The sequence below is a fragment of the Canis aureus genome, chromosome 21, assembly GCF_053574225.1.
Source record: "Canis aureus isolate CA01 chromosome 21, VMU_Caureus_v.1.0, whole genome shotgun sequence".
In the NCBI taxonomy this organism is placed as follows: Eukaryota; Metazoa; Chordata; class Mammalia; order Carnivora; family Canidae; genus Canis; species Canis aureus.
The window spans coordinates 32,690,590-32,713,200 of record NC_135631.1 but is presented as its reverse complement, the minus strand read 5'-3'; the positions used below and the strand labels follow the sequence as shown (position 1 = coordinate 32,713,200).

The 22,611-nt window shown below is 33.7% G+C and overlaps 1 protein-coding gene and 1 long non-coding RNA gene across 18 annotated transcripts in view; one reads left to right on the top strand and one right to left on the bottom strand.

Moving 5' to 3' along the window:
* The window catches only part of SEMA3A (semaphorin 3A), a 454,575-nt gene that overhangs the window by 97,080 nt on the left and 334,884 nt on the right, over window positions 1–22,611 (bottom strand). The window lies entirely within an intron of this gene.
* On the top strand, window positions 2,864–4,918 carry LOC144292891 (uncharacterized). Its single transcript, XR_013360278.1, has 2 exons — window positions 2,864–2,986; window positions 4,181–4,918. It is a non-coding gene; the product is annotated as an uncharacterized LOC144292891 (long non-coding RNA).

The window sequence follows — 22,611 nt, the reverse complement described above, 5'->3', positions numbered from 1 at the left end:
GAGTTGAGTTTTAAGAGTGTATAGTGAACTACTGAAAAATACAAGCACAGAAGTCTTTACAGAAATGCTCCGATATTAGGTGACTTCTTGTGCTTTCATATTAGTAACCATAGAGACATTCTATATCATATGTTGAGTTGACTTTTGGGTCATTATTTCTAATCTATTACAGTACAAATCTGAATTATTTACAAATGAATCTAACTGGTAGAAGTCAGTTTCTGGCTAAGTCAGATTTCTTTGTTATCAAATAATTATATTTATATACTGGAATAAATCAAGGATTTTTATTTGGTTTATTAAATAGAATGTTTGATGTCGAAAATTAAACTGTGTACATCCAAAATTACCATTCACATGGACTGGAAATTTATAACATTCTAAATGACATTTTCAATTAGAGAAAACAATGAATCTTTATTATAAATTATTTTAAGAGTAGTTGAAAGCTCAATTAATATCTTGCTCAGCTTATTCATAGCCATTTACTCTTCTTAAAAAATATACTTTATGTGCTCGCTTCGGCAGCACATATACTAAAAAATATACTTTAATCCCTGTCATTAAGAAATAAAGTCTTAGGGGTGGGGAGAATATTAACACATAAAAATTGAGAGTAGTAAAAATTAATTACTTTAAGCTATGACATATATTCCTACATAATTTGTGTCATGCAAATTCAAAATGAAGAGAGAGTTTAAATAAGTCGAAAAAAGAATGCATGTGATATATTTGTGGCATACTTAGTAGAATGGCTCAGTTTGAACAGATGTGAGAATAGAAGAAAATAAAAATTTAGCAAAATTGTGCTAAGTCTAGGCACTGCTGAATTAAAAAACAAAACTGTCATATTTACCCAAGTCTATGTTTGATCAATGTTGATGGGTAATACATATAATTACAATCAGAAAGCCCCTAAATAACTATGTATGCTAATGGGAAACTTGGAAAAAATATGCAAATATAAAGAAGTTGTGTTGGAAAACTGATTATGTCTATATATGCATTATAGTTCTAAGTATGCCTACACCTATGTATATACACACACATGCATGTATACTACATATTTGACCTCATATATATAACACATACAAAGATAGGTACAACTTAATATTACATATCTTAAAATCTTAAGTATGATAGTGGGTTTACAAGTATTTTAAGATATAGATACATACACTACAGTGTGTATGTTAAAGGCTAAGAAAACAATTTTTTGAAATTATAATATCGACTAAAGATTCCCTATTTTATTCTGCTCTCTTCCTTTTTTATTTGTTTCTCTCTAACACTATGGTGAGCAAGATTGAGGATGGCTTGCTTTGTGGTGGCAGAAGAAAAACACTTAAAAATATCAATTGTACCTTTGGGGTCGCATTTTGGTTTGCTTTGTAGTTTTGCTTTAATTCTGCTCCCTTGACCAGTATGTTCATTCTCCACGCTACCGTTGTGTGCTAGCACACTCAGAGGTAAGAAGTAATGTCTTTGAAAGAGTAGAATATATTATATATGTTTCATTCATTTTCAAATGGTGAATTATTTATTTGAGCTGCATTCTAGCTGCAAAGCTAAATAACAAGGATAAGCAAAAGGAAGTGGGAAGTGGAAGAAGCTCAAAATGATAATAAAAGAACAGGGAAGATAATGAAAAGGCGGTGAGCATACTGTGGAGTAGTAAATCCTGAGGAATTCAGGTAATTTCTAATATTATTATCATTACTGAAGAATACTGTAATGCTAAAGCAATTGCATTTGCAAAAGAAATCGACTTTCTTGTAGTCATCTTTATTTATGATCTTGTGTAGAAATGTTATTCTTCAATTTAAAAAGAAAAGGTACCATTACATTACCTTGGAAAAATTTAGTTCTGAGGTCCTTTTCAAAGGATGACCAAGAAAATCTAAAAGCAACTTGGATATAGAAAATCTAGGTGAAGTGTAAAACGCTCTTAATCTTGAGCTCAAGGAATACCTGTATGAATCTGTTATTAATTCCAACTCTCAAAAAATTTAAGCCATCTAAAGTCTGCTCATGGATAGAAAAAGTAAATTTTGAGTTTGTGGCATTACTAAAATATTGCAGGTATCATGCTCTCACAGCAGTACCTACAATAGTACATAGTCAAATCTTGTCCGAATTTTACAGGATCATTTAAATACCATATAATGCCAATTGCCAGTGCTATTCATTACTGTGTCATTACAGTTATAATTTAAAAAATGTGTTTCAGCCTCAAAATCTGATATTAGAATTGAACAGTTGGACACTTCTCTTCACAGAATACAAAAAATATTTTTAAAGCATGGATTGTCAAAATGCAAAGGAGGTCCAAATTTGATTGAAAACTGATCACCTAAAAAAAAAACAAAAAAAAAACAAAAAGAAAACTGATCACCTAAATTATTTTGGCAAATAAACCAATTTCTGATAAATACTATTTTCTATCTTTAAATTTATATTAAAGGGCATTAAATTATGAGCAAATTACGAGAGATGATTTGCAATATACATTTACTTATATTGATTAACATAATTAAATACAAATACAATTAACTGAATAGTAATTTGAGACCATATATCTTTTAAAAATGTCAATGTCTTTTAAAATTTGCATATAACAAATGTTAATACAACCAAAATGATGACTGTAAAAATAAAGGATAACCATGACTTCTACATAGTTTAGATTTATTAATATTACTATTTTACATAGTACATCAAAAGCGATTAAAAGCACTGAAGTTCAGAGAATAATTATTCAGTATTTCAGCTTTAGAATCTTTTCCAGCAAATAATCCTGCCTCTTTCCATGGTAACCTTTGTGGATTACTGTTGCAACATTTATTCCTAAATCCACAGCTAATTCTGTGAAGGCATTATTCTATATACAATACAGGCTACATCTCAAGTGCCATTATAATTATGTTTAGTTTTGTTGACCTGCTTCAAGTTTCTGCTTGGCTGAGCATCAGTGATCATACAAGTGGTGGGTGTGTGGTAGGCTTGGAAGCACAAATGATTTCAATGAAATTTTGGCTGTTGTACATTCATTATCGTGATCTTTGAGTCTGGTTTAATTTTGTAAAATCACTGATGGTTTTGCTATGGTTCTTTATTTCTTTATCTCTTTCAAATCTCTAATGGTTATTTATTTATTATTTACTTTCATAATAAATGCTTTAAAAAAATTGATTGTAAAAGCCAGAAAAATGATTACCTGGCTGTTTTTTTCCAGATAGTCTTTGAAATCGTTTTTCATTTTTTGAATAAATGACTAAGTGGTTAACAACTAAAACTTTATTTGATAATTTTAAAATTAGGATAATAAAATAACACAGCAGGAAAATCAGGTGTAATTAATGAATTGTAATTTTGTACTTGCTTCTTTGTAAGTTTTCAGTCAGAAATATTTGAAAACAAGATCAATCAGCTCTCTGAGCAGTTGGATCTAGAGAATTGAGAGTAAATGTATAAAAATGTAGGCAAAACCACTTATGCTATGATCTGATTATTCTAATTTTCTATAAATCATAAAATAATTCCAGACACCTATTTTGTTTAGATGTTTCATAACTGATTTGAAATAATAAGGATTGGATGGGGGAAAATTCATTTAGATTATTAAATGGTTAGCAATGGAAGTGTTGTTGCTCTATGCGGTACTAATAAAAAGTCCTCCCAAAAGAGACAAAACACTTTCTTCAGGGAGCTACTTAATGTGGTCCTTAAAAATTAAAATAATAATAATAATAATAATAATAATAATAATAATAATAATAAATTCAAGCTTATTCTCCTGCCATTTAAATTTATGCTCCCAGATATGGTATGTATTAGAAATCTAGCTCCCTCTACTTGAAGACACTCAAATTTTGCTAAAGCCAATGTAGTGTATACACATAAGGAAAAATTAAAAATCAGGCAGCTCTCCAGTTGATTAATAAAAAGCCACAACATCCATTCACCTCAAATATCCTAATGCTTAAGTCAACATTTCTGAACATGAGCAAAATAAGGTAGGGTTCTGTTTCCATCAGCCAGTGAATTTTTATTTTTTTATAGTTTCAAGTTTGTATTTAAATTGCAGTTACTTAACACACAGTGTAATATTAATTTCAGGTATAGAATTTAGTGATTCATCACTTACATACAAGTAAGTGAATTATTTTTGTCTTTATAGATATATACCATCCAATATTCTGAAAATCTACTTGGAAGCTGTTATTCAGAGTCATTATACACTGTCAAGATCCTGCCATTAGGAAAAGTAAAGTTACAGAATGCTGAAACCTGAAAATGCCTACGTAATGTGATGCCTGACGATGTGGGATTCTCCAGGGATATTAAGAATAAAGGATTAGGATATGCCTATATTTGTAAAGGAGGATGCTACATTTGGAATGAGCTATTTTTTGGCAAACTGCATCAATGGACTGTATTTGAAGTTTAGGAGGAGCAAAGGGAGGATGAGAGGGGGTGTTGTAGGAAATGAGAACATAGATGTAGGAGGAGATCATATTACACAGAGCTTTGAACCTGACCATAAAACCTTAGACACTGCTCTGGGGAGAAAAAGTAACTGGTGGGCTGGGATGAGGACGTGAGTAAACAGATGGGAATCCAAAACGGCCACAAAATCAAGAAAGGAGAAAATAAGATAGAGACTAAGGAATATTCTGAATCATGTGCTAAGGTTATGAACCATAAAACAACTGGATGCTGTGTAATTCTGAAATCCTCTTGTAGATAAAAGTCAAGTAATATTTATTTAACAGAGGACAAATACTTACAAAACATGGGATACATCTGCTGAACTATTCATATGATAAAATTAATGTCATCTTAAGCACCCTGTTATATGACTAGGGGTATTTTTTGTATCTTTTTGCCTTTTTGAAAATAAATGAAATCATCCTTCTATCCTTCTCCTTTACTATTTTGTATCCCCCTGGCACTTTTGAAAATAAAGGAGGCAAAATGGGAAGATGCATATGAATGAGGAACCAGGAAGACAGGTTCCTTGGTCAGAGGCTTTGACGCATCCTGTGCTCAGGAGCGGGGAAGCAAGGCGCCCCTCCCGTGCGGGTCAGCCTAGATGCTTGCCTTCCCCGTGACTCTGGTCCTTGTCCTTGCCCTTGTTTGGCACATTGTAATTGCTGCAGTCCCCGAAGATAGGGGCCACGCGGGGCAGGGAAGAGGACGGAGCAGGGCTGTTCTTCCCGTTTTCCCGCCCCTATCGCTACTGAGGCTTCTGCGGAGGTGATCCTGCGATCATTTCCAGAACCAGAGGGCGAACCTCCGAGCCTGCACTGCGGCCCCTGCCACCTGCTCGAGCCAGCCCTCTCGGGCACCAGGCTCAGCGACAGCAGCACAGGTTGGAGCGGAGAGGACGCCGGGCGCGCCCTGGGCGGTGAACGCACCTGGGCTGGCGTTCAAGGCTCTGCGGCCCTGCAGCGGTGGGCCGGGCCCCCCTCCCCTCCCCTCCCCGGGGCTGCGGTCTCCGTGGGCCACTAACGGAAGCTCTGCTCTTTCACTGTCCTTTGCATATTATATTTATATTCCTCACAAACTGCCGCCCTGCGGTCGATTCTATTTTATTCATTTGAAAGTTAAGGCCCCTGCTCACGCTCCAGGGGGTACGACTAACCATGAACAGAGCTGGGATTTACGATAATTACTCGCATGGCCCAGGTACTGTAACCGAAGATAGTAGGTTCAACTGTTTGGGTTGTTGCAACATCAAATGTTATGATTTTAAAAATCCACAGCAAAAGAAATGTGGTCTGTGTACAGAGAACACAGTCTGGGAACAAGGGCCATTACTTCTAATCCTGCTCTGCCACAAGCTGTCTTAACTTGTTTCTTCCTATGTTCAGAACGATAACCGGGGCCTGTGGAGCAAATGAGAGACCTGAGAAACAACGATAAGTCTTGTCCTTTTTTTCATAGGATTAATTGGGAAATACATTTTAAACACCTAAAGATAAATTTGGCCAGCTGCACAATTTGCTTTTCCTGCTCACCTACACTCCCTTGAATTGGATTCCTTTCAGAGCCAAATTTCACATATAATTCATTCTATACTCACCACTTTTACTCAGTTATTCCTTCCACGTTAAAACTCACTCTTTCGCTTGAAAGGTCATATTATAAAACACCAACAACTTTCTTGTTCTAACTCTCTTGGGGTTTTGCCAAGGCTTTATTTTTGGGGGGGGGGGGTCATTTCTGTTGTTCCTTGATATTTTCATTGAACATGGACATTCTGAGTAACTAATTCAAGGTATGATTTTTCTGTTTTGACTTGATCCTGTGTGTTCCATCCCTATCTGTATTTCCTGTTTCTTCATCACTTCTCCAGCTTCACCAAAAGTGCTTTTGCTCGGCGTCTTGGGCTTTCCTGTATTTTCTTTTTTCTTAACTATTCCTCAGAACTTCAAAGTATACTTCTTTTCTCCTTCAGCTCAGTACTTGCCTAAGTGACACACTGCTTGGATATCTCTTCTAATCCATAACTTTGACACGGTGGAAACAAAGCACTTCACTTTTTTCCTTAAAAAGTGTCCCTATAGGGGTACCTGGGTGGCTCAGTCAGTTGAACATCTGTCTGCCTTCGGCTCAGGTCATGATCCCAGAGTTCTGAGGTCGAGCCCTATACCGGGATCCCTCCTCAGTGGGGAGTTGGTTTCTCCCTCTCCCTCTGCCTGACACTCTGCCTACTTGTGCTCTTTCTGTGTCAAATAAATAAAATCTAAAAAAAAAAAAAAAAAGGAGTAGGGTCCTATAATCAAGTTAATTCTCCTAATTATGCTCCAAATCTTATCACTGAAATCATCATTATTTGTCAAAACCCAGAACATTGGCTTATCAGTTTCATTTATTCTTTATTATTTACCAATTATCAAATCCCTTTTTTTATCCTTCTACCAAAGTCCTTATATTTTTTTCTTCTACCTTCACCACTCAAATATGGCTGTAATTATGTCAATACCAGACTTCTGCTTAGCTTCCTAGAGGGCTTCTTTGATGCTCTATCCTGTTTTACCAATCACTTTTATCACATAATGCACTAGCACTTGAATATTCTATAAAATCTGCTTTCATCATATTAACTTCCTACTCAACTATATTGAGTAGCTCTTTCTTTTTCATACATATAACTTTCTTTCAAGATTCCTCATAATTTGGCTTCATTCTAGTGCCCAACTTATTTTTTTTCTATTTCCTAATATGCAAAATGATTTATTGAGCATGTTGTCTTCACTATCCAATGAAAGTAGTACATTTGGCATTCATTTCAGGTTTTTGTTTTACTCTTAGTGAAAATATTTCCTTTGCTCTATGCATGTATCCAAGTCCTTTCAGATCATCATCAGAATTTACTTTTAAGTAACTTCAGATAGTTACTGGATTAGGAGGTAATTCTAAAGACCTGCATTCAAATCATGACTCTAGGATTCCCTACGTGTATGATTTTGCATTGCTTGTATAACTGCTCTACTTCTTAGTTTTCTCTTCCACAGGATGCAAAAAAAAAAAAATCCCATCTGCCTATTTAGACTACTGTAGCAATGAAATAAGATAACTAGTTGGCATAGTGTTCGGACATATAATCATTAATTTTTACCATATTCTTAATGATCCTAACTCATGCTTGGGGTTGTAGTTGTGAAGCTGAATAAACATATTCACTAACAGTCCTCTGTCACTTAGAGTTTGTAGGGAAGACAGATATTAAACAAATACATATGCAATGTTCCTGCAATTTCCACATCTATTTCTGAGCAACAATATTATATGTGAAACATGATGGTAATTTTTTTTTTTTTTTTCATGATGGTAATTTAATGTAGGTGGAGACTGAGAATGAGGCAGCCAACCGTGGCTTCCCAGAGCAGACATCTAAGTGGAGAACTGAGGCAAAAATTGAAGTTATACAAAAAAAGTATTCAGAAATAACTGAAAAATTGTAGCTTATTGGTGTTATTTTATTGTTACTAAGGTTATTACTATCCTCTTGAAATCTTTCCCAAATACTTTATTCCCATTCACTTCTATTCTCTGAAACCTATTGCATTATTACATTCTTTGGCCATTGCTGGACTTCTCTGTTACTGCATCGCATTTTACATTTATTCATCTGTACCTTACAGGGTCCCTCCCATTTGTGGAAATGATGCCATTCTTGTCTTAACTGCTCTGGAACGAGCTTAAATACTTTTAGGCAAAACGAGATATTCCCAAACTGCGGCTTCTGTGGTTCTTTCTACATAGCTGTATTATAATTGGCCATTGTTTTATGTTATATATGATTTCTTCCCCAAATGCCCATGTAGGTTTGGGAGCAGAGAATATGTCAAACTTATCTTTCAACTACAAATCCGTAATGTTGTTATCATCGTAAAACGAGCACAAAAAGTACTTGTTGAAAATGTTTGTTGACTTAGATTTATGTCTCTAAGTAAAGTTCTAAGTTACTTAAGGCAAGATTTCAATTTCAAGTACAATTTTATTTACAACTACCATAATATGGTGCAAATGGTACTGTTTGTATTATATGTTGATCGATTATAAAGACATTTCACATTTTAAAGATAACATAATATTTTATTATTCTTTGACCATAAAATTTGACATATTTTAAAAAATGATAAGAAATGCATGGTCCTATTTATTTTTCTCAACCTACTGTCCAACAAAATGAAAATCACTATAATATAAATATTAGTTTGAGAATTCAAAAATAAGACATAATTATCGCTTTGTTAGTGAGAAGCCTTTGTTCTTTTATGCTACTATTTTTTTTTTTTAGAAATTGAAACAGTGGAAAAGGGGTTTTAAAGTTATTTGCTTAACTTTTTTGAGCTTATACTAAGAGTAAAATTGGCAATGAAGTAATACTTCTCCTAAGACTCAATGATGAGTCAATTTAGAGCTCTTTGGAAAAAATGCCATTTGGTGAAAAATTATATGTAAACACTCATCTTAACTCCACTTGCAGAAGAGTCTGTGTTACATGTATTGCCATTAGTAGAACCATTACAAATTTTGCCATTTTAAAAAATAAATTGAATCCTTACTGATAGTTAATTCTTCAACAAGAGTACTTTTAACTTTGTAGATAAAATCTACAAAAAATTGTCAACTATTAATATTTTAACAAGTACCATGCTGTAAATATTGTTTCAGAGATAAAATAGAAAAAGTTTAAAAAATTACCAATCTAAGTGCAATTGTAGTTTTGAAGATGGACATGTAAAAAGTCTGTAACCTTCAGATACTTGACTGAAATGATACATATTTAAATCACATAAAGTTATTTTTTAAATATTTTTAAAAATTTATTCATGAGAGAGAGAGAGAGAGAAAGAGAGAGAGAGAGAGAGAGAGGCAGAGACACAGGCAGAGGGAGAAACAGGCTCCATGCAGGGAGCCCGATGCAGGACTCGATCCAGGGACTCCAGGATCACGCCCTGGGCCAAAGGCAGATGCTCAACCGCTAAGCCACCCAGGTGTGCTAAATCACATAAAGTTATACTATTATTTCAAATTATCAGAACATCTAATAAAAATACAGTCATTGCTTCAAAGTAGTTATTAGCATTTCTTATGGTAAATTATCTACAAGGCTCATTTTACAAATTGAATGCTTCTTTTATAATCATGTAGCTCTAAAGAATGGTGTATATACATATGTTAATATAGGTTGTATATATATATCTTATATATATAAAATTATTTTATATATAAGTATATATATTTATATATACAAACACCTATAATTTAAGTATACTATATATTACTTTAAACATCTAAATTTATTAATTAGAAAGGAAATCTTTTGTGCTTTGAAGCTCAGTATTAAAGGTTATAAAATACCCAGATGAGGCAAAACTGATTTTTAATTTGAATTCTCTAATAGATATATAGACACTAAATAAGTAAGACACTTAAAAAACATTCTTAGGACAATATATTTGAAAATCTCATTATTATTATATTATGAAAGATTTGAAGTTAGGTCTGTCCTGTTACAGAAATTATACTAAAGAAATTGTGCTTGTGAATATTTGAAAGATTTGAAGTTTGATTTCATATATTCTCTGAGTAACAAAATAATACAAACATTGCAAAAGATCCTTTTTACTTTATAGGTGTAAATGCCTATAATTCTTGCTGAGAACTTTGTAAGTAAAACCATGGAAGTTCAGGTGCAAAGTCAGGGTATTTGTTATGAAAAAAAAAATCAACATGTATGTTTAATAAAACTCTAGGAATTTGACAGAGTGTTAATGGCTGCTCAATCCTGAGATGCCTTCCTTTTCATTTCTGAATACTTACTATTTAATGTTAGCTCCTTAAACAATAGGCAAATAACACCATGTTTGCAGATAATTTGCCTAAATATGTGCAGGAAGAGCCTGCCACATGGCAAAAGCACGTTTTCTCTGCAAGGAGAAAAGATTAAACCCAAATGCAAGGAAAAGGAAACACAGGACACAGAGTCAAACAAACAAATGTAAAATGGCATTTAAGCTTAAACCTAGAAGCAAAGAAAATAAATCAACGTGGGACAAAATCAATTAACTAAGGGCTTTTTTCTATTAAAAACAAGAACATTTAAAATTGGTGCTTTTAAAGTCATAATAACTATGCTGACACTGGAGGTCATTCACTTTACTCAAATTAATAAATATTATCAAGTGTCTAACAGGTGTCAGATGGCTTGCTGTAGAAAAGTGTGTGGAATGATAAAACCAATATGCTCTTACACAAAATATTTTGTATTTCACATCTAATAAGAAGAGAAAAACTCCAAACTAAAATCATGCACTTTATCATCCAGAGGGAAGAGGAGGGGAAGAATCAGAATGAGGAGTATTTAGCATCACAATTCAGAATCTATTCAGCAGAGCGTTTTACTAGGTTGAACACATTTGATCACAGAAGCTCTGAAGTGAAATGATACAGTTAAATGATTTTTCGAGCTAACATTGTGGTTAACCCAAACAGAGTTTCTAAAAACTCTGTCAGGCTTAGTGAAAACGGCTTTCCTCTGACCTCATGTTTCAGGCAGGATCCTCATATCTGTCTCACAGTGAATATCCAGAAGTTTATCCACTTCTTAATAACTCATAAGTAAAGAGCTTACTTCAGTCGTTTTTTAGTCAAAAACATGCAGTGATTTTAATTATGATGCTCTTTTTTTAACCTGCCATGCATGACAAAATTCTGGGATGCTTTATCTAGAATATAAATCAGTACGTTATAAACAGAATTAAATGCCATAATATTACCATGTCCTCTTTCTTTCTAATCATGGACTCCAAGGTGGCATTTTTACATAACACTGAACATTCCACTAAATTTAAAGTCTGATTTCTAGCTAATCCATGGTCTACTCTCTGAGAGTATTAGTGAACTGATGTTTCATGAAGGCCAAATACATGCTGTTCACAGAGAGGGGAGGAAAGGCATTTGAGGAGGGTGGAGGGAAACCTGCTCCTTGTCAAACTGCTCAACCCCTGAAATACCTGATTGTTAAGCAGGTTGTGTCATCTCCTGCCAATTAAATCCTGACCGGGGTAGATGAAAGGTAATTCTTTTACCAAAATAAAATTTGCCTTTATCCTCAGAGAGCTTTAATTCGAAACTCAAACAATGGCACATAGTTTTCTCGTAATGCTACCTTCAGTTATTATTTTTTGTAGTGTGTACATACTTCTGTCTGCCTGCTACTTGTCTCCTTGCCCTCTCACCTTAAAACTCCCACTTCCCTACACTGTCAGGAAAAATGCTGCTGCTGAAGATCACATTGCTTATTATATTTATTGCTTCCTGTGTATTACTCTCCAGGAGCACAATGCAGAGCTTAACATAGATGTTATATTACAAGTGAGAGCACTCAAAGAATCCCTGAGTGTCAATACTCAGAGCACTGAAGTACAAAGGATGTTTACTCTATTTTGAACAAAGAGCCCAAAATAGAAATTAATAAATACATTATCATTGTTGTTGTTGCTGCTGTTATTGTGCAATAAATCCCATCTTAGCCCTACCTGTGTTATCAAAGTGGATTTCTTCACTCGTTCCTTCCTTCCTTCCTTCCTTCCCTTCTGGGCCTCCCTTCCTTCCTTCTTTTCAACCTTTCATTAAGTTTGGCCATATTTATTGTCCAACTACTTCTTTCCCTAATTGCTACAAAAAAGGCTCTAGCAGCAGAATAACTTCCAATTGCAGATCTGTGGAAATGTTGTTATGAAATTTTTTAAAAAATATTTATTTATTTTAGGGAGACAGAAAGAGAGAGAGAGAGAAAATGCATGAGCAGGAGGGGCAAAAGGAGAGAGGATCTTCAGCAGACTCCCTCATGATGAGCAGGATGCCTGATGGGAGCTTAATCTCAGAGAATAAGACATGAGCTGAAACCAAGAGTTGGTTGCTTAACCTACTGTGCCACCCAAGCACCCCAGTTACTGTGAAAATTTTAATTAAAACTGTTCTCTGCTAAGGCCTTATGAATATGAGGGATAAAACAATTATACCAACCAAAAAAATCAAAAGTGTAAAATTTCAGCATAATTGTATGTTAATGAGTATGGATAATTCCTGACACAAAGGTGGTGATCTATGTCAAAAGTATAAAATGACTCATACTAAAATACAGAGTAGCCATGAATTTTTTTTAAAGAGACTATTTGGTGTTATTCAAGAGTTGAAACTAACTGAGGATTTTTATTTCTCATTCTAATTTATTCTCTGTGGCTTTTGCCCAGGAAAAAAAAAAAAAAAAGAATAATTAACTCTTGAGAGATAAAGAAACGATCCATAACAGTTTAGAGTATATGATGTGAATCCTACCTGCAAATATATAATCCATTTCAGACAAATTCTCTAATCACTATCAGAATTTATCAAAATATATGTATTCCATGTGTCTGCCTCATTTGTGCTGCTATGAGAGTATATAAAATAGCAGCAATATCTACAGTATAAGAGAAGTGAGGTAGACTAAGGAAGTAATGCATGAGTTGAGATCAGAAGGATGAGATGGATTTATTAAAGTTAGTATCAGGGGAAAGATCCATCTAGAAAATAGAAACCATAAGCACAAAGACCTAGAAGAAGAGAAACAGGGAATATAAAAGAACTGAAAAAAAAAAAACAAAAAAAAAACCTCCAGAGTGTCAGGACAGGGTAAGGAGAGAGTGGCCCAAACCAGGAAACAGAGCTGGGAAGGACCAAGACCAAAAAAGTAGATTTCCCTAAGTGCTGGGGTTACAAGAAAGCAAGAAAAATGTCTTAGAAAGCTACCATTCGCTTTGTAAGAAGCTTGCTCTGCTTCAGTGTGGAAACCTGATTGGACAGGCCACGTGGTAGAAGAGAGGAAGAAGTAAGGTTGGAGTGTCATCTCATCAAGGGAAACCAGATGTCATTTCCATCTCTGGTCTGGTGTCCAGCAGTAAAGTGGACTTAGTCTATTATGTACAGGCATGACCTGTGAGAGGCAAAGAGCTTTCTGCATTTCCTAAATACTTTCTCATTACAACTAAGATTGTGGCTTCTTGCCATTTTTTGCCCACGATTCACTTTCAAGAGTTCCTTCATTACTATTTCTTAAGAATTTATGGTAAGGTTCCAATGTCATTATTTAGTCCACTTGTGTTCCAGACTAGTGTTATGTGGACATGAGAGAATGTCATATACATGCATGTCATCCACTAGATGCAAGTTTGGGAACAGCTGTTGTATCATCCAGAATTGTTAAAAATACCAAGTTACAGGATAGTGGAATCTATACCTATAACAGCATAATACGATAGCAAGTCTAAAAAGAAAACCTGCCAGGAACAAACACTCTTTGGGATACAAAATCTCAAGAACTTTCTGATAAATGTCTTTGCTTCAATAATAGTTGAATGATGGACAATGTCCAGGCAGATTACACCTGTAAACAGAATGGATCTGTTTTAAAACAATCACTTTTCCCATAACAGGCAGTTATTTCCTTATTTTAAACAAAAAATAAACTAAAGACTGTATTTTTAGATACATGTTCAGGCAGTCTAAATTGACCTGTGTTCCTTATATATTTACACCTTTACAATTTTGTCTAAGATATTGCCATCCCTATGGATAGAAACACACAGATACATACAATTTATATTTTATGTAGCTTTATATTTAAAAGTCATATATAGAGATATGCACCATTACATACATTTTTCCCATTGATAACATTTGTGGAGAATTCACTATAGGAATTATGCATACTTTAAATATATATCAAACTACATTTATTGTAGTATCTTTTTTCTAGATCTGACCTTATGTCTTTGGACCTATCGAGTCTGTGACTATAAATAACTTTGTTTCTGCATTTTATCTTTTACTTTTCTCCTGTTTATGTCAACACTCAACTAGTCTCCACCCTGTTCATTAAACTTTTTTTTTCCAACAGATGTTGCTTTTTTTTCCCCTCTTACCCTTTCATGTTATCCAGGAAAGATCAAAGCGTTTAGCCATTCTTGTCCATTGTATGCAGAGGTGTGTGGGTGAAATTTTGCATGATGCTGTGTTCTGGTTGCTTTCCTAATGTTTTCAATTATTTTCTTTGATAATATTTGATATGTGTTGACTGCTTCAACTAATAGAAATCATCTCAAATCCGGCTACTTTTTGAGAATAAAGGCAAATAGTGTAAAGTACTGAAACAACGTTCAAATTTTACCTAGTCTGAAGAGGTAATTGACTCATTTTCCATAAGTAAATATTACTTTGTAAAAGAAATGATGTGATTTTTCTCTGAAATTACATGATGTTGCTTATAATCAGACCACAAACTCCTAGAGAAAGTAAAAGATAACTATATTTTTAAAAATAATTATCTGAGATTATTTATTCACTTAACTTTGGAGGAAAAAACCTTTCATAAACAGTTTGACATACATGGAAAAAGCTGTCTTTCATGTTTCTCTGCATGGTTGGCAGTGAGAGTGAAGACAATGCCGTGAAATGAAAGGACTCTGGAATCAGCTGTTAGGAGAACTGAATTTAAGTTCAGCTTTTACCACTAAATGGCCACAAGATTTTAGAATACTACTTAAGCAATATTTTGTAAATATGCATTTTTGAGCACAAATTATATGGAAATTGTGGTCACAGTTTAGTTCTGGACATACATTTTTCTTTGTAAATTTTTTAAAGTGAGATATTAGATATTGCTGAGCTTTCTGTTGAGTACGGTACTGGCCTGATGCGGTTAGGTACACATCAAGTTTTCTAACTTAATTTTTTCTACTGAAATCTTCCGGATCAAAATATTTTTCTAAGCAGCATAGGTGAAAAATACTTTTAATTTCTGTCTTGAGAGATTAGAAAAGTTTTCAGACTTTGGTAAGTGCAAGATAGAAAAGTAAATATGATTTTTTTTTTGTCGTTCATACAGCAAACACATCATTTCTTTTTGCTCTTTCATTTTACCTGAAGTTGATTTTAATCAAAATATTGGAAACTACTGATTGCCTCTGACGTATTTTCTAAACAAAGTTATGTCAATTCACTTCTAGTTTTCGGGACATTTGCGTTGTAAAAATGGTTATATTTTTCTTACCATTTACACAATCTTTTCCTAGAAATCTGTCAGGTAAGTTATATACCCTATCCTGGGGGCGGGGGGGAGATTTTTACATATGTTTAAGAGACTGTGTAATTTTAGCTGGAATTTTTAACAAATTCCATATTCCTATTAGCAAAAACTTGATATAGTGTCAAAGGCACTACCTAGAATTGCTATCTAATATGACATAAGACAAAGAAAAGGTATTCCTTACTGAAAACCTAACATTTGCCTCCAAGATTTAGGCCAGCAAAGGGCAAGGAAATGTGGGACACTAAACATCCATCTTTTCCAGGTTAAGTAATTTAAATATGAGGTAAGACAGCTATTAAATGCCAAATAAATGTAAATCAAAAGAAAAGTTTGCCAGGATGAAAGCACTTAAAAGGAGCTTGAACCCTGGCATGTATACAAAACCCCATTTGCAACATTAGAGAGATTCAGACGGTTAGCCTCTGCAGAAAGCTTTGTGATCATCTCAAGTGAGGTAACTTGCTAAAATAGAAGCTAGCTCTGTACTTAATCACTAACCTATTTTCTTAAGTGAATATGCATAATGCATATTAGGTAAGTATTTTTTTATCACACGAGAAATCTTGAAGTGTGAAAATTTTGAGGACACCAATTTAATGCCATTTCAGTGGCAGCAAAAGTCACACAATGAATCAGTGACAGACCTGTGAATTGATTTTAGATCCCATTAGACTCTCTTTTTAACCACTCAGCAATTCCTGAGATTGCTTTCAGTGACCAAAGATGCAAAATTGAATTAAAATGTCAGACTGGAAAATAAAAATAAAATAAAAATGGAAAGTAGTCATTCTATACAGTTTGATTTCTGACAATTTGAAACAATATATTTCTTGCATGTAAATGTACAAATTTCAAAGCTGTACTTAGTCACTGATACCACATTCTCTATTTCTTATATAGGAATAGATTTAAATTACTACAGCAAAGAACAAAATATGCAAAGATACAAATAATTGTGTTAATTAAAATGTCAAGGCCTATGCCATTCAATTTTTTAGGCAATAATTAAAGGATGCCTCTTCATAGAGATACACATTTTTCTAAATGCATTTGTTCTAGCTGGAATTTCTAAATACTCTTAAATACAAAATTAAATTTGAGTAAAAAAATGTAGCTTTTTTCAAATATATTAATATTTCAATATCTTCATAAGCAGAAATAGCTTGATAAGGTCCATTTATATTAGGAAACATGGAATAAGGACTGACAGTTTTCTGTCCTCTGATAATCTGTATGCCATATAAAACTACATACTTTCTGTTTATTAGAGAATCTAGAATTCTAAATATATCAGCATCCAGACTTCAATGTTCTTGAAATAGTACATAATCAAAATAAAAAGAAAAAGTAAAGGGACATGTTTCACTGCTAACTTTAAATGAGAGTTGCATAACTCATTTTATTTTTTTCTATCTTAAGCGTTCTATTTAAAATATATTGCTATTACTGCTACAGATTCTGAGTTTCCCTTTTGGGTAAAAAGAGAGTTACAACTCTCCTGGATTATAAAACATTCCCACTCTCCTGTGTGTCCGAGTGGAAGCACGAGTAGATACTTTTTGCTTATCTTTGCTCAATATCTGTCTAGATTATATAGAGAATTGGTAGAAACAGAAAGTGTTTCTGTGAGCTACCCTAGCACTTCTTTTGCTGAAACATGACCACCTGATTACACTATTACCATATCCTTTAAAGGACTCTGAATTTGCCAATGCCATCCAATTTTACCCAGCTGACAGCCACTGTCACATTTTTAATACAAAGAACTTAATGTTTCTTTGAAGAATGTTCCTAATAATACAACTTGTAATTCATTTTACTTGAAATTCAATGTTTTGAGAGTGTTTACAGCTGAGTGTTAATGAACACATAGTACATGTTGCTGAATAGAGCAGATTTTCTTTCTGTTATAAGGCTTAAGAATATCCTGTTGTATGTATCTAGCACATTTTCTTTATACATTCATCTGTAGATGGATATTTAGGTTGTTTCTATATCTTAACTATTGAGAAGAATGCCGGAATTAATCTGAAGGATATTATGCTAAGTAAAATAGCCATCACAGAATGACAAATGCTCGATGATTCCACTTAAATCAGGAATCTAAAATAGTCAAAGTCACAGAAAGAATGGTGGTTGCCAAGGGCTGTGGGTGGGGAAAATGGGGATTTGAGCAGTAGCTCAATAATTTCAGTTATGCAAGATGACAAAATTCCATAGATGACCTCTACAACATTGTGCCTATGGTTAACAATACTGAATCATGCGCTTAAAAAGGTACCAAGAGAGTAGATCTTGTGTTAACTATTCTTATGACAATAAAAAAACTAAAACAAACCAAAAAGATGCAGCATCATTCCTATAAGATGTGATACAATATCTAACATCAAGATTTATGTCACCAGAAAGGCCACGTGTTATGATGGTTATGACAACAGATTTACTAGTTGTGTGATGATATACGTATATGGGTGAACCACTCTGAAACTTCATTTTCTAAATTGAACAATGGAGACAATACTTCCATCACAGAGTTGTGAAAATCAAATGCCATAATATTGACAAGGCCATCAAGCATCTCAATAATGACAGCCATTAATAGTAATAAAAATAATGAGAAAATCATGGGGAGTAGTTATAGCAGGAAAGATCCTGAACAGAATAACGAAGGATAAATCAATGATATTTTCATAACAATTTCAGAGAATTGGTATAAACTATAATGTAATAATGAGATTAAAAATAAGCCCAGATTTTTCATTAAAATCACTGTTTCTAAATACTATATATTTTATCTTATTTCTTTGTTAGTTGTTTTTGTTTGTTTTTCATTTTTATTTTTTAAACAAAGTGTGTTTGAATTGCTTTTGCATATGCATTACACAAAATAGCATTCTCTGGATTTACAAGCTTGGAGAAATCATGCTTTTGTGATACACTGCGGGTGAGAAATTCACATAAGTTTGCATATGATAGCTTAATGTTTTATGCACAACATAAATTCAGCTTATTTGTAGACTTAGAAGTGAAAATTGAGTGTGCATGGACCACAATATGCTATAACACATGTCTGCCTAATTATCACAAAAGAATTGGGAAACCATTTTTTCATTAGAATTTAAACATTGTTCTCTTTTCAGCTGCAGTTCACCTAGTGGCTTATGAGATTTAGATATTATTTTTATTCTTGTTTTCCCATGAGAATTTTAAATATTATTCAGTATCTTTCACTCAATATTAGTTCAGGTTCTCATTATATCACACTACTCAATGTTTGCCACAGTCTCAAAATGGACATATCTACATGTCCATTCATGTCCCAGTACCCCCACCCATTTACATTTATATCAAAAATATGTTTACACAAAAATATGTTTAAAAACCAATCATGGCAATAATAGTGGCCTTTTCTTAAAATTTGTATTGCTCTTGACTAACTTCCCCAAACTCAAGTTGATCCTAATTTTCCAGCCTCCTTTTCTGAAACCACTATACTCTATGCACACTAGGATATTTGCCATTTTCCTCTTTATGACTATGTCCTTTTATTCATCTTTCTAGTCTTCACTATCTCCCACATCCATCAATACTTCATCCACTTGTCTAAATCCAGCTAAAATGTGAATGCCTTTGTTCACTTCATGAATTTCTCTTATTTACAGTCATCACCTTGTTGAAACAAGGCTTACATCAAGTATTTTTGAAACATAATACAACACAAAAATCTCTAATTTAATCCCTTAAAAAGTAGAATTAATGATTTCATCCTTTCTTTCCCACTGTATGTTGCTGGTACTTCCTTTTAAAGGAACAGGTTGTAGATTCAGACACAAACCACTGAATAGGATGCTTGCCTCAGGTACAATACAAGATATTCATGAAAACCTTAATTTTCTCAATAGTACAATGAGACTCTAAAAGTATCTAGCTTATCAGATTTTGTGAAAACTGAAAGAGGTAACACATGTGAAGCAGCCATCGCAGGCCACATGTTTATTGCTCAATAACTGCTGTTGGGAGTATAACTGCTGTTATTACTGATGTTTTCACTATGTCGAAGTTAGGTATTTGATATATATATCATATATATATATATATGATATATATATATATGTATGTATGTATGTTAACTCTTTGGAGGTAGACATTTGTATTTATATTCCTCACCATTACTTTGAAAACCTTGCTTAGGAAAAATGTTTCCTATATTTTATTAAAGTCAGTTTTATCTCTATTGAATCAGTCTGAATACAGATTTCATCTAAGATCATGTGGGCATTGATTGTAGCAAGCGAGCAGAACTGTAGCTACAATTCTAAAAAACCTAAGATATAAATGTTAAGCCTCCATTATTTTCTAGTATACCATCAAATTTATTTAATAAGTAAAACTTTTATTCCAGAAGTCCTGGTTTTCTCATCATGTCTTTCCTTTTCACCTCAGTGCTATTCTCATCACCTCATGCTGATTCTCATCACCAGCCTTTGTTATTTCTACTTCCCCAGCCCTCATCCTGTCCAAATTGACCACATGTGTTATGTCTGGAGCAGCTGAGATCCATGAGGAGCCCTAGAGCAGGGGACATTACACTAGGGCAAGCAGAGTGTCCTCAGATGTGAACATAGGGAACAGGGAATGCTATCTGCTTAAAAACTACCACAAGGTAACCTCTTAGTGTCCTGTCAGGGTTTTCTTCCATCATATATTCTCTAAAAGTAAGTAAATTTATGAAATTAAAAAAATAATAATAAAAGTAAGTAAATTTGTGAAATTACATGTTATTCATGATCGAAATTAAGTACTAACAAAACCACACACAAAAAAAAGTTAAAATTAGCAATAGTGGGATGCCTGGGTGGCTCAGCGGTTTAGCAACTGTTTTGGGCCCAGGGCGTGATCCTGGAGTCCCCAGATGCAGTCCCACTTCAGGCTCCCTACAGGGAGCCTGCTTCCCCCTCTGCCTGTGTCTCTGCCTCTCTCTCTGTGTGTCTCTCATGAATAAATAAATAAAATATTTTTTAAAAATTAGCAATAGTAATGCAATGATATTGTGTATTCTAAACACAGCAATGATAATGATATTGTGTATTCTAAAAACTAAGTACCTTCTTGCAATATGAACATGGTTCTAGTGTCTAGAAGTTATGAATTTTGGGCCTAGTAGTTCAACCTTCCTCTGTGCTCTGGAATGCTTTAATTTTCTAACCCTCTTTTCTCTATATCAGCTACAGCAAAATCTTCCTCCATATAACCTATGACCTTACTTTGGCCTATTCTTGATACTTGCGTATCAAGTCAAGTTTTGTTTCTTTCTCATTAGCCCAAGAAAATTAAAGGATTGCTCTTGGCACTCACATCATCATAATACTCAAGCAAGCAAAGAAACTAAAACCTTAAGGTTTTATATGATTATGAAGTAGTTATCCAAATAATTTACTTATAATAATGTACTTATATTATTTTTCTCAGATCGAGCCATCTGCAACAAATCTACTGATGCCCTTTTGAAACATATTGCAAGAGAAGGCAAATATATTCTGATCTGTGGAAATTCACCCAAGTCTATTCTTTTTCTTAAGTTTCAAATACATCAAACTAACATATTTTCTCACCTGTATATCCAACCTGTATTCCAACTATCTTAAAGTTTGGTTACAAAGAAAATAATTTAGATGAGGAGACAAAGAGATAAAAGAAGAAAAACACAAGCCCAGAGTTCAAGGACAAAGAAAGGGTCATAATGGAGGAAGGAGAATGGAACAGAAGATGAAAATGGGCCAGGGAGGTAAACAGGCAATGGGGTTTAGTACTACTCTCTATGTTTCTTATAAAATGTAATATTGGTAATGAATAAATTATAGTTTTTATGGATAGAAATTTCCCCTTAAAATAGATTATCTGAGGAATGAGTGGGATCAATAAAAAAAAAAGGCATGAGGAGAAAGAGTAACTTGTGTAGTATACACCTCCAGTGATAAGCTAGATCCAGTAAATGTAAGGTCTTAGATCCAAACTACCTATTGAGAGTTCATGAGAAAAAAGATATTTTGATTAATATGCCATATAGAGTCAGTTCTTATATCTATAGTGATTGTGAATGAAGAAGATGCCATTCAGAAACTGAGTACCATATATGATAAAGACTTTTAGTAAGTAACTGATAATGATATTGCCCCAATATGGATGGCCTTTAGAAAACTACTTAATTGTGTCCAAATTATATTTCTGGCAATAGGTGAACCAGATCTGATAAAACAAAAAAATCCTACAAGTTAAAAACTGAATACTAACATTTCCATTTTTATCTGTCATTGTTCTTAGGACTAAAATGTAGTGAAATATTGTGAGGAAAAAAACTTTTTACAATGGAACCAAATAAGTGGTAGAGGATAAAAGAATATTAATATCATAATTATGGTGTTTTCATAGCAAATATTTAGAGCAAACAAGTCAAAAATAAAATGGGGATTTGAAACATTTTAAATAGGTAGTGGGGAATTTCTGGCACTCTCTCACTCTTTCTTTTTTGTACCATTTGTGTACTTTTTTTTTCTTTTCTAGTCTTGTTTCTAATCATAACTTAGGTCTGCCTGCTACCTCACTTAGCTGCTAGTTCTATTACTTTTGAAAAACTGTCTTACTGCCAATATTTAGAGTTTAGAATGTTAATAGCTCATGAAAAATACATTGCTGAGCTGTTCAGTTCACTCAGAATTTATGAATTATGATGCTTTTCCTCAAATACAAACATCAGAGTATTTTAAAATTTAATTTGCAATATAACTGGTGGTGTCATTTATTCAGGATGGTAACTTACACAAGTCCACCTTCCAAAGTGATTGAAGCATTGAAAGATTAAGAAAGAAAAACCTAGAAACCATTATGGACTTGCTCTAACCACATTTTGCTCAGCCAGTAGTGCAAATGAGGAGCACACTGCTTCTGGTAGAAGTAATGAG